Raw genomic sequence first — 13,735 nt, 5'->3', positions numbered from 1 at the left:
CCGCGAGGACTCTCCGTGACACTGTCCAATGGGGTTTGTGACACACATGCTGTCCAGAGGGGTTTGTGACACACAGACTCTCCAATGGTGTTTGTGACACACACGCTGTCCAATAGGTTTTATGACACACACTGTCCAGGGGGTTTGTGACGCACACTGTACAACGGGCTTTGTGATGCAAAAATGTCCAATGGGGTTTCTAACACACACTGTCCAGTGGGGTTTGTGACACACAAACTATCGAATGGGTTTTGTGACACAGAGGCTGCCAATGGGGTTTGTGATGCACACAATGTCCAATGGGGTTTGTGACACACACGCTGTCCAGTGGTTTTTGTGACACGCACACACAGTCCAGGGGTGTTTGCAACACACGCAGTGTCCAATTGCTTTTGTGACACACACACTGTCCAACTGGGTTTCTGATACACACTCTGTCCAGGGGTGTTTGTGACACACCCAGTGTCCAATGGGGTTTGTGACACACACACTGCCTATGGGTGTTTGTGACACACACACTGTCCAATGGGATTTGTGACACAAACGCTCTAAAAAGGGATTTGTGACACACACACTGTCCAGGGGGTTTGTGACACACACAATGTTCAATGGGGATTTGTGAAACATACGCTGTCCAATGGGCTTTGTGAAAAACATGCTGTACAATGGGGTTTGAGACACACACGATGTCCAGAGGTGTTTTTGACACACACACTGCCCCATGGGGTTAATGACACACACGTAGTCCAGGGGGGTTTGTGACACACACACTGTCCAATGGGGTTTGAGAAACACGCAGTGTCCAGTGGGGTTTGTGACACACACGCTGTCCAATGGGTTCTGTGACACACAGGTTGTCCAATGGGGCTTGGACACACACGCTGTACAATGGGATTTGAGACACACACACTGTCCAATGGGGTTTGTGACACACACGCTGTCCAATAGGTTTTGTGACACGCACACTGTCCAGTGGGGTTTGTGACACACACGCTGTCCAATAGGTTTTGTGACACACACACTGTCCAGGGGGTTTGTGACACAAAAATGTCCAATGCGGTTTCTAACACACACACTGTCCAATAGGGTTGGAGACACACACAATGTCCAATGGGGTTTGTGACACACATGCTGTCCAATGGGATTTGTGACACACAATTCTCCAGGGGGGGGTTGACACACACACTGTCCAAAGGGGATTGTGACACACACACTGTATAATGGGGTTTGTGAAACACACATTGTCAAATGGGGTTTGGACACACACACTGTCCAATGGGGTTTGTAACACACACACTGTCCAGGGGGTTTGTGAAAAACATAATGTCCAATGGGGTTTGTGACACACACGCTGTCCAATGGGGTTTGTGACACACACACTGTCCAGGGGGTTTGTGACACAAACAATGTCCAAAGGGGTTTGTGACACACACGCTGTCCAACAGGGTTTGTGACACAAAAATGTCCAATGGGGTTTGAGACACACACACTATCGAATGGGTTTGTGACACAGAGGCTGTCCAATGGGGTTTCTGACGCACACAATGTCCAATGGGGTTTGTGACACACACGGTGTACAATGGGGTTTGTGACACACAGACTGTCCAATGGGGTTTGTGACACACACACTGTCCAACGGGGTATGAGACACACGCAGTGTCCAGGGGGGTTTCTGACACACACGCTTACCAACGGGTTTTATGACACACACGCTGTCCAGGGGGTTTGTGAAAGACAATCTGTCCAATGGGGTTAGCGAGACACACGCTGTCCAATGGGGTTTGTAACACACACACTGTCCAATGGGGGTTGTGACACACACGCTGACCAGGAGGGTTTTGACACACACACTGTCCAGTGGGGTTTGGGAATCACACACTGTCCAATGGGGTTTGTCACACACACACGCTATCAAATGGGGTTTGTGAACACACATGCAGTCCAGGGGGGTTTGTGACACACACACTGTCCAATGGGGTGTGTGACACATGGTGTGTCCACAGGGGTTTGTGACATACACACTGTCCAATGGTGTTTGTGACACACACGCTGTCCAATGGGGTTTGTGACACACAGGCTGTCCTATGGGGTCTGTGAAAAACACACTGTCCAGGGGGTTTGTGACACGCCCAGTGTCCAATGAGGTTTGTGACATACACACTGTACAATGGTGTTTCTGACGCGCACGCTGTCCAATGGGGTTTGTGACACACACGCTGTCCAATGGGGTTTGAGACACATATGCTGTCCGATGGGGTCTGTGAGACACACGCTACTAAATGTGTTTTGTTACACACACGTTGAGAAATGGGGTTTGTGACACACTGACTGTCTAGAGGGGTTTATGACACACAAGCTCTCCAATGGCGTTTGTGACACACACACTGTCCAATGGGGTTTGTGACAAACACACGCTGTCCAATGGGGTTTGTGACACACACGCTGTCCAATGGGGTTTGTGACACACACACACTGTCCGGGGAGTTTGTTGCACACACACTGTCCAATGGGGTTTGTGACACTCATACTGTCCAAAGGGCTTTGTGACACAGAAACTGTCCAGAGGGGTTTGTGACACACAGACACTGTACACGGGGTTTTGTGACACACACACTCTTCAATGGGGTTTGTGAAATACCCACTGTCCAGGGGGTTTGTGACACACACGCTGTCCAAAGGGATTTGTGACACACACGCTGTGCGACGGGGTTTGTGACACACACACTATCCAGGGGGATTTGTTGCACACGTGCTGTCCAATGGGGTTTGTGAAACACACACTGTCCAAAGGGGTTTGTAACACAGAGACTATCCAGAGGAGTGTGTGACACACACGCTGTCCAATGGCGTTTTTGACACACACACTGTCCAGAAGGGTTTGAAAAACACACACTGTCCAATGGGATGTATGACAGAAGTGCTGTCCAATGGGGTTTGTGACACAGAGACTATCCAGAGGGGTTCGTGACACACACACTGTCTAATGGCGTTTTTGACACGCACACTGTCCAATGGTGTTTGAGACACAGACACTGTCCAATGGGGTTCTTGACACAGAATCGCTTTCCAATGGGGTTTGTGACACACACATTGTCCAATGGTGTTTGAGACAGACACACTGTCCAATGGGGTTTATGACACACACACGCTGTTAAATGTGGTTTGTTATTCACACGCTGAGAAATGGTGGTTGTGACACACACACTGACCAACGGGGTTTGAGACACACACGCTGTCCAATGGGTTTGAGACATTCACGCTGTCCAATGGGGTTTGTGACACACACACGCTGTCCAATGGCTTTTGTGACACACACACTGTCCAATGCGGTTGGTGATACACACACTGTCCGGTGGGTTTGTGACACACACGCTGTCCAATGGCGTTTGAGACACGCAAACTGTTTAGAGGGGTTTGTGACACACACACTGTCCAATGGGGTTTGAGACACAAACGCTGAGAAATGAGGTTTGTGACACGCACACACTGTCCAATGGTGTTTGTGACACACACACTGTCCAATGGGTTTTGTGACACAAACACTGAGCAATGGGGTTTGTGAATCACCCACTGTCTATGGGGATGTGTGACACACACACTGTCCAGATGGTTTTGTGACACACACAGTATCCAATGGGGTTTGTGACACACACGCTGCCCGATGGGGTTTGTGACAAACAAACTGTCCAATGGTATTTGTGACACACACAGTGTACAATGGGGTTTGTGACACACACGCTGTCCAATTTGGTTTGAGACACACACGCTGTCCAATGGGGTTTTGACACGCACACTGCCCAAAGGCGTTTGATACACACACTGTCTGAAGGTTTTTGAGACACACACGCTCTTTAATGGGGTTTGTACACAGATGCTGTTCAGGGGGGTTTGTGACACAGACACTATCCAATGGGTTTGTGACACACACGCAGTGTCCAATGGGTTTTGTGACACAGACACGCTGTTCAATGGGGTTTGTCACACACACGATCTCCAATGGGATTTGTGGCACACACGCTGTCCAATTTGGTTTGAGACACACACACTGTCCAATGGGGTTTGTGACACACACGTAGTCCAATTTGGTTTGAGACACACACACTGTCCAATGGGGTTTGTGACACACATGCTGTCCAGGGGAGTTTGTGACACACACACTCTCCAATGGGGTTTGTGACAAACACACACTCTAGGGGGGTTTCTGACACACACGCTGTCCAATGGGTTTGTGACACACACGCTGTCCAGAGGGGTTTGAGACACACACACTGTCTGATGGGGACTGTTACACACACACTGTCCATTGCAGCTTTTGACACACACACTGTCCAATGGGGTTTGTGACACACAAGCTGTCCAATGGGGTTTGTGACACACATGCTGTCCAGGGGATTTTGTGACACACACACTGTCCAATGGGTTTGTGACACACACAAGCTGCCCAATGGGTTTTGAGACACAGACGCTGTGGAATAGGGTTTGTGACAAACACACGCTGTCCAAAGGGTTTGAGAGACACATGCTCTCCCATGGGGTTTACGACACACACTGTCCAGGGGGTTTTGTGACACATACGCTGTCCAATGGGTTTGTGACACACACAGTGTCCAATAGGGTTTGTGGCACGCACGCCCTCCAATTGGGTTTGTGACACACTCGCTGTCCATGGGGGTTTGTGGTAAAGGGGCCCAAGATAGCTGGATTGCATTCAGAGATTGCTTCTTCCACACTCAAGATTAGAGCATCCCCACATGTAGGAAGTCAAGGAAGGGAGCCAGGAGGCCTGTGTGGTTGAATAGGGGTCTGTTGGGTATGCTCAAGCAGAAGAGGAGAGTTTACAGGTCATGGAATCAGGGGCTGGCCACTTGGGAGGAATATAAGGCTGCTGTTAGAGGATGTAGGAAGGCAGCTGGGATAGCCAAGGCCTCCTTAGAATTACAGCTGGCAAGAGGGGTCAAGGACAGCAAAAAGAACTTTTTCAAATACATAGCAGATAAAACTAATACCAGAGGCAACATAGGCCCACTGAGGAATGGGGTGGGTGCCCTGGTGGCAGAAGATACAGAGAAGGCAGAATTACTGAATGCCTTCTTTGTCTCTGTCTACTCTGCTGGGGGCTGTCTTGGGTAGCCCTGTACCCCTGAGACCCCAGATGAAGCCAGGTCAATGGAGGAGTTTGCTTTAGTCGATGAGGACTGGGTTAGGAAGCAATTAAATAGTCTGGACATCCATAAATCAATGGGTCCAGATGGGATGCACCCGCGGGTGCTGAGGAAGCTAGCTGAAGTCATTGCTGGACCGCTCTCCATCATCTTTGCCAAGTATTGGGAAACGGGGGAGGTGCCCGAGGATTGGAGGAAAGCAAATGTCACTCCAGTCTTCAAAAAGGGCAAGGAGGAGGACCCGGGTAATTATAGACCGGTCAGCCTCACCTCTGTCCCTGGGAAAGTAATGGAACAGCTTATCCTTGGTGCCATCTCAAGACATATCAAGGATAAGAGGGTTATTAGGGGCAGTCAGCATGGCTTTGCCAAGGGTAAGTCATGCTTGACCAACCTCATAGCCTTTTATGAGAATGTAACAAGGTGGATGGATGATGGCACAGCGGTGGATGTGGTCTACCTTGACTTCAGTAAAGCCTTTGACACAGTCTCCCACAGCATCCTCACAGCTAAGCTGAGGAGGTGTGGTCTAGACAATAGAGTAGTGAGGTGGGTTGCAAACTGGCTTAAGGAGAGAAGCCAGAGAGTGGTAGTCAATGGTGCGGAGTCTAGTTGGAGGCCAGTATCTAGTGCAGTGCCTCAGGGGTCAGTACTGGGGCCAATATTATTCAATATATTCATTAACGATTTGGATGGGGGAATTGAGTGACTGTCAGCAAGTTTGCTGGTGACACCAAGCTGGGAGGAGTGGTGTCACTGAAAGCTGTGCTGCCATCCAGAGACCTGGACAGGCTGGAGAGTTGGGCAGGGAATAACCTAATGAAATTTAACAAGGGAAAGTGTAGAGTCCTGTATCTGGGCAGGAACAACCCCAGGTTCCAGTATAGGTTGGGAAATTACATATTAGAGAGCAACGTAGGGGAAAGGGACCTGGGGGTCCTGGTGGACAACAGGATGACCATGAGCCAGCACTGTGCCCCTGTGGCCAGGAAGGCCAATGGCATCCTGGGGTGTATTACAAGGGGGGTGGTTAGTAGATCGAGAGAGGTTCTCCTTCCCCTCTACTCTGCCCTGGTGAGACCACATCTGGAATATTGTGACCAGTTCTGGGCCCCTCAGTTCCAGAAGGACAGGGAACTGCTGAAGAGGGTCCAAGCGTAGGGCAACAAAGATGATTAAGGGAGTGGAGCACCTCCCTTAAGAAGAAAGGCTGAGGGAGCTGGGTCTCTTTAGTTTGGAGAAGAGGAGACTAAGGGGGGAACCTCATTAATGTTTATAAATATATAAAGGGTGAGTGCCATGAGGATGGAGCCAGGCTCTTCTCGGTGGCAAACAACGATATGACAAGGGGTGATGGGATCAAGCTGGAACACAAGAAGTTCCACTTAAATTTGAGAGAAAACTTCTTCTCAGTGAGGGTGACAGAGCACTGGAACAGGCTGCCCAGGGGCGTTGTGGAGTCTCCTTCTCTGGAGACATTCAAAACCCGCCTGGTTCCTGTGCGCAAGTTCCTGTGCGATCTCACCTAGGGATTCCTGCTCCAGCAGGGGGATTGGACTAGATGATCTTTTGAGGTCACTTCCAATCCCAAACATACTGTGATATTTCGATATCGTGATTTACACCACATTCTTCTGTAGACAAGGAGGAAAGCCATCAGACCTTTTAGATTAGGCCTAAAAAAACCCCACCTCCCTGAGACACTTAGACTAAGCCTAAAATGCAAAGATCCCTCCATGAGGATGTTTATATACTGTACTTTCAGAATATGAATATGTCTAAATGTTTGAAAGCTCCATCAGCAGCAGTTCCCTGGAACCTGCTGGCAGTTTTAAGAGTAAAAAAAAAAAAAAAAAAAAAAAAACACTTAAATAATATTAATGCTGCCGATCTACTTAGACCGGGTTGCAGGAATGGAAGAATTGAAAGCAGCACAATGAGAGAAAACAGGAGAGGAAAGAAGAGACATGCAGCCAGATGAGGGGTTAGTGAGAGAGGATGGGACAGAGAACAGGATGAGAAGGAAATAAGGCAAGGACAGGAAAGGACAGGCAAGGACAGGCAAGGCAAGGTTAGGCTGCAGGACATTTTTTTGCTTTATAGTTTCTAGCACATTCGTCTTCAGACGAGGAGGAAAGCCATAAGACCTTATGGATCAGGCCCAAGCAAAAACCCCAGCTACTTGAGACACTTAGACTAAGCCTAAAATACGACGATCTCTCCATAAGGATGGTTTTTATACTGTACTTCCACAATCTGGTGGCAGTAAAAAAAATAAGGTCTCTTGTTCTTTAGCACTGAGCACGGAGGTTGGAACGGGATCTGGGAAGAAATCCATCTACAGTCAGTCTGGTTTCATTCGAGGCCATCAGGACAAGTTGAGTTCACATTCACCAGGAATCACAGCAGGTCCCACCTGTCCCTGCAGTCCCCAACAGCGCTCCTGTGCAGGGTGCTGAGGAGCAGTAAGCACAGAGCAAGAAACCTCCCTTCCAAAGAAGCCCCCAGCTGGCTCTTTAACCAAGCTGCATAAGCAGCAGCTGAGAACAACCTCTGCCACAACTGCACCTGGCTCTGCCGTCTGCACAAGGACACCAGCTCCTAAATGATCCCCAGCCCTACAGACACAGATCTTCCCCAGGGCAGGGATGAGGAAACACCAGAGTGCACGGACACCTGGTCATTCAGTTGAAGCTGCTGGGGAGAAGGACAGAGGACAAGAAAGAGACCAATGAGACAAGAGTGAAGACAGAGGAGCCCAGAGAGAAAGAAACACACAGGGAAAAGGATGGAGAGATGGAGAGATCAAGGCAAAAAGGGACAAGGAGCCATGATGGGACAGGGAGGAAAAAAAAGCAGGGCTGAGGGGCAGGACAGAGGGATGGGGAGTGGGGAGGAGGAGAAGCAGGAAGGGGGTAGAGAAAGACAGGGAGGGGGATGTACAGATGGAGAGACAAAAAGAAAGGCAGAGAACAGAACAAAGGGACTGAGAAGCAAAGCAAAGTTCAGATCAAAATGAAGAGACTGGAAAGGGAAAACATGCAGCAATGAGCTGGAGGAAGAGGAAGAGAGGGCTGAGGAGCAGGCAAGAGGAAGAGAAGATAAAGAAAAGACAGAGCCAGCTGGACAGGGGAGATATAGTGAGAAGGGATGGGGCTGGGAACAGGCAAGGAAGACAGAAAGACAAACGGGACAGAAAGACATCAAGAAGGAAAAGGGGCAGTAGTCTGGACAGAGATGGAGAAAGAAGCAGCAGGGAAAGGGAAGACAGGCAGAAAGACAGAGAGGGAGCAGGAGAGAGAAAGAACAATAAGGGTTGGGGGTACGATAGAGATTGGGAAAAAATCCTGGGGTGGGCAGCAAGATGGAAAGGGAGTAAAAAAGAAGAGGGGCAGGAATAGGCGCAGGGAGCAGGACAGAGGGATACCGTGAGAAATGATGGGGTACGGAGCAGGACAGAACAACAGACAAGAATGACGACAAAAAGAAACCAGGGATGGTGAGAACACAGAGTGGTGGAGATGGAGAGGGAGATACGAGAAACCCTGCACAGAGATTCAGAAGGGTGGAGGAATAGGTGAGGAAGCAGCAGAGGGACAGAGGGAGAAGAGATGAAGAGGAAGAAGGGCACAGTAGGAAAGAGGAGGGAGCAGGGAGGGACTGGGACACAAAACAGGGTGAAATGTCCCCAAGGGCCCAGGACTCACCACACTTCCTGCTCTCTGCACTGCCAGGCAAGCTGTGGAGTTCAGGCACTTCTGTCTGTGAGAAATGCAGTTGTGATTCGTGCTGAGACGTTTGATGTTTACAGATACAACCAAATGAGGCTTGGGCTCTGAACCTGGAAAAAGGAAAAGGTGGTTAAGTTCTATGTAAAAAGTTCTGAAACTTGTTTATGAGGTTATATTGATAGAGGGAGCTAACATTTTCAGGGTTAACCAACCACATAAGGGCCTACTAACGAACTAACACTTGAAGCCACATAATGAGTATCTAGTTTAGAGCCACATGTAACCAGTTGTGTTAAGAAAAACCAGAACCTCATCAAATGCCGAGATCAGAAGTTTTACAGCACCAGCTGTAACCTTGAGGAGACAAGACAGCCAATATTTACAGCAAAAAGGGCGCCAGTCTGGTTTCAGTTGACTTGGCAACTTGGGAGACCCATAGAGACCACAGAGACCATAGTGACCCAGAGACACCCACAGAGACCATAGAGACCCATAGAGACCCTGCGCAGGCGCAAGAGGGGAGGGTCAAGGAGGAGACTATGGAAATGGTTCTCTGAGACTCATTTTAATAAGAAGCGGGAAAGGTTATGAATATGTACAGGCGTTCCTGGGGTCATTATGAATATGTAACACCTTACTGTATTTAAGCACACCTCTTATTGTTTAAAGGTGTGCGTGTTGGGCAGAGTGAATCCCCCGTGCACCCAGCGCTGTTTTGCTTATGCTCTAATGAACACGTTTAAGGAATACAATTAAGGAATTGGATTAAACATTGTTTATCCATAGAAAAAGCCTAAGTTATTTATTTCATTGCTTTACAACAAGTGATTGAATCTGCTATAGAAAAGTTCAACCACCTCCTGTATAGCAAAGGATAAAAGAAAGTATGTATTTTTGTTGCACCTAATCCATAACGCAAGTACCAATTAAAAATACATTAACAGTGGGTTCCTTCAAATATTCCCTGGGGAGGAAGTTCCTGGCACGATTATATTAGCGTTCTTACTATTTTACAGGAGAAACACAGGGCACGGCTGATTTTGCCCACGTGCAGCGCAATGATCACACGAGTGCGGTGAACCTGGTGAAAGGCCCTAGAAAAGGAAAATCAGGCTCCGTGTGCAGAGCCAAAACAGAAATCCTTTTCAAACTGTTTAATTTTAAAAAGCTACAAGGGGTATAAAGTAGAAAAAAGAGCAGTGAATGTGTATAACGACACAATTAGAGGGTTTTTCAGTTCCATGATGTGCTCTTTTACTAAAACATGTCTGCTGGAGTGGATATCCTGGACACAAACAGGCGGGTTCCTGGTGTTGTGCCCATGGTGATTCATCCACTGTGGCCGTGGGTGTCAGGCCTTGATACGACAGACACAAAACCTTGGGAGGGAGGTGATCACAGTAAAACACTTAAAGATAATGAGCCAGCAGACTTGATTTAATCTTTATTTAAAAATACACATGGCTGCTGTCTTTTTTCCAGTTTAGCTAGGACGGGCTCCAATATCTCTATTAATTCTAATTACAACATGTGACAAAAATTAAGGGGGGAAAGCTTTGTTTTTACAACGGTAAATACAGTCTAAATTGTCCACCCTGGACTGACTGAGGGACAATTTTGATCTCATGTTATCTGTGTGTTCTACACCAATATCTGTTCTTCAACAAACCTTTTACTGGTTTCCATTTCTTTCCCTGATTATCCTTTTTCAAAACAAATGGATCTGAAGGGGATAAAGACAATGCATATGTAACATTATGTATTGTGTAATATGCCTTTTGTAATAGGCAATATAGGATTTAAAATCTTACTATATACTACATGTAGCACATTACTATACTACACATCTCAAAGTATACCCACCTAGACCTGTGCAACATATTAATATTATTTACAGTGGCCGCCATTAATTACAATATTCAATCAGATTCTCCCTGGTTGACTCCCTGTTGAACAGCAAATGATCCTTTTCCAATGTCAGAAAATACAGCCCGGGGGGGATTTCTCCCAAATCCCTCCTGTCGATGGTCCACTACGTACTTCACAATCACATTAACAGACAATTGGTGAACCATAAGTACTGGACTATAAAATCACCCAAGACACAAGCAACAACAACAACAAACCACTAAAGACACAAACAATTATACAATCGCTAAGGCACAAACAGCAAAATCACTAAAGGTACCTTTACCAAATTACTGTTCCCTCATTTTTCTCTTTTATTTCTTGTTTTCTCATTTTTCTCTTTAATTTTTTCTTTCTTTTTTTCTAAGTTCCCCAGTTTACCAAAATGCGCAGACGCGAATGCGCAGACCCAACACGGTGGTGTCGCCCACGTCTCGCGCAGGCAGCGTGCCAACCCAACCAGACAATGAAAGTGCCTTATCTCATTGATGGGGTTTTACCCGCGTCCCGAGATGGTCCGAGGATCTGTGGTCCCTTCCGGGAATTCCCCGGTGCCGGCACAAGGTCCCAGAGATCCTGGGGTCCACGGGAGGTCAGGCAGATTATCCCATCCTCGTCGCCAGAAAATGATACCGAAAAGTCGGCAAAGAGACTCTTTAACACTGGCCGTACTTCATTGGCAGTAATCCCTCCTTGATTAACACCCTCTCTTGGATGGCACGGGTGCCAACTGTTGGCAATCAGGGCAGGACATAAGAACGCTCCTGGCCTGATCCACTGTAATTTGAAATTGTTGTTTTAACGACTTTGCACTCTGGTGAAAGAATTCATGTGATAATTTAGCTTGCTGCAAGGCTTCAGGCACGGTAAGCAGCACAGCTTGTGCATCGGCCCTCCTACGTGAGCGACCACAGGCATCAGTAAATAGTCTTGTCACTTACTGGTCGTTGCTGACAGCAGCATTTATTGCGAATTCTCCTTCATTGCAGGAAGAAATATATCTTCAGGTCTATCCCATACATAGCATATAAACATTCTGTGCCTTTAATTATTGGTTTTGCATACATTTCTTTTATTATCCAAACTGTTTTCATTGGTGTGTGAGCTAGAAAAACCCATACGGCCACAATCACCTTTCTCCTGACCTGAGCTCTCCTGACCTGCGGTTCCACCACCGGTGTCTTCTTTCTTGATCCCTCTTGACTGGCAGGTGCGCTCCAATCCTCTTTATCCATCACTCTTCCTCACAGGTTCACCTCCTTCCTTGCTTTTCCTTTGCACGCTGCTCACCTGAAGAGAAACACACGGAGGACTGAGCTACACCAGCCCAAGGGCACTACAGTCAGACAGGGGCTGAGTCCGGGGCTGACACCTCCCCACACCCCACAGTACACCCACTTGCCTTATCACCAGCCCCTCGCACAGCCCTTCCCTCAGCTCTTCCCTCCACTGCAGCACAGCTTCCGCACGTGCCCTGCTCAGGCTGGACCCCAATGTCACGGGTTAGAGATGTCATCACTCGGTACAAATGCCCACGGTCCTCACCTGCTCTTTGGTACTTGCTGGACCCCAATGTCACGGGTTAGAGATGTCACAGCTCACTACAAATGCCCACGGTCCTCACCTGCTCTTTGGTACTTGCGGAGGGTCACGTCGCTGTGCCCCAGGGCACTGGCCTGCACGGCCCTGCCCGGCAGCGGGAGCCTCTGGAGCTGCCGGCCGGTTCTCCAGCTTTAGGGTCACCCGCAGCAGCCCGCTCTCCTCAGCTCTGCACACCCAGCCAGTTGCGCCGCCCAGGCAAAGTCAGCTTCACCCTCTGCCCTACACCTCACCTGCAAACAGCCAACTCTTCAACTGACAACCACCCAAAACCCACCCACAAACTCTCCAAATCTCAGCCTTTCGCTTTCACCTGCTGCCTCTGGTGCATCTCACTGACAAGCCTCCAAAATCCCCTCATCCTGCAATAATACTCCAGCACTGATCGCCTGCGGGAACAACCGCCACAATACCATGCAAACACCAACCAGTTCTGGCACGGAAATATCGCTTTCTCCTCAAGATTCCACCTACACCAACTGCTGACAAACACACACTGTCCTCACCAAAGCCAAATGCTGCAACAACCAGTGACAACTCAAATCCGCGTGTGCGGCGCAAAATCGCAGGTGTGAGCTGATGCAGAGCTGGGCTTGACAGCTGCAGAGTGTGCACCCTGTGGCTTAACGTGGCCAGTCACTGCCATTCCGCCTTCTCCCTGGGAGAAGCGCATGAGCACAGGCTGCTTCAAGGCACCATGCGAACGGTTTGGATCTCCGGGTCTCTGAGGGCGAGAGTAATAAATGTGATCTGTGTGTGGCGCAGGAACTTCCCGTCCACTGGCTCCTCCATTCAGTCAGGTGCTGCAAGAGAGGGACAGAGAAAGAAACAGTTAGGACCGGATTAACAACCTCGTCATCCCTGTCCCCAAACCTGCAGGCGTCCTAGGAGGCCTGATCTAAGTTTGGCTCTTCTCCCTCTCTTTGCTGGAATCCTTCACTGCACAAATTTCTGTCCTGAACACTCTCTGAACCAATCCGATGTGTTCATAGTTCCCAGCCCAGGGTCCATTCCTCAAGGTACCTCAGCATTTCCCTTTGAAACCACACCTGACTGCCATCCCGTCCTGAGCTACCTCAGCATTGCCCACTGCAGCCTCCCCGACGCCATCTCCTCCCTGAGGTCCCTCAGCCTTTCCCGCCAAAGCCTCCCCGATGTCACCCCCTCCCTGAGCTCCCTCAGCCTTTCCCGCCCAAGCTCCTTCCGCGCCGTCCCGCCCTCAGGCTCCTCCGCCGCTCCCGCCGCTCCCCCCGTTCCCGGCCCCTCCCCGCGGCAGCGCCGCCCCCGCCCCTCGCGCCCCCTGGCGCCCCCACGGCGGCCCCGGCCCCGCCTGCG

The 13,735-nt window shown here is 49.1% G+C and overlaps 1 long non-coding RNA gene across 1 annotated transcript; it reads right to left on the bottom strand.

Moving 5' to 3' along the window:
- Positions 1-89: 89 nt before the first annotated feature.
- On the bottom strand, positions 90-13,526 carry LOC135575325 (uncharacterized). The gene is made up of 3 exons (XR_010465854.1): positions 12,907-13,526; positions 11,947-12,091; positions 90-9,003 (listed from the first exon to the last, which is right to left on the bottom strand). It is a non-coding gene; the product is annotated as an uncharacterized LOC135575325 (long non-coding RNA).
- Between the last annotated feature and the right edge of the window lie 209 nt (positions 13,527-13,735).

This window comes from Columba livia, chromosome 13, assembly GCF_036013475.1.
Source record: "Columba livia isolate bColLiv1 breed racing homer chromosome 13, bColLiv1.pat.W.v2, whole genome shotgun sequence".
In the NCBI taxonomy this organism is placed as follows: Eukaryota; Metazoa; Chordata; class Aves; order Columbiformes; family Columbidae; genus Columba; species Columba livia.
Note: the sequence above shows the minus strand (reverse complement) of the source record. Positions and strands in the feature narration are given on the sequence as shown.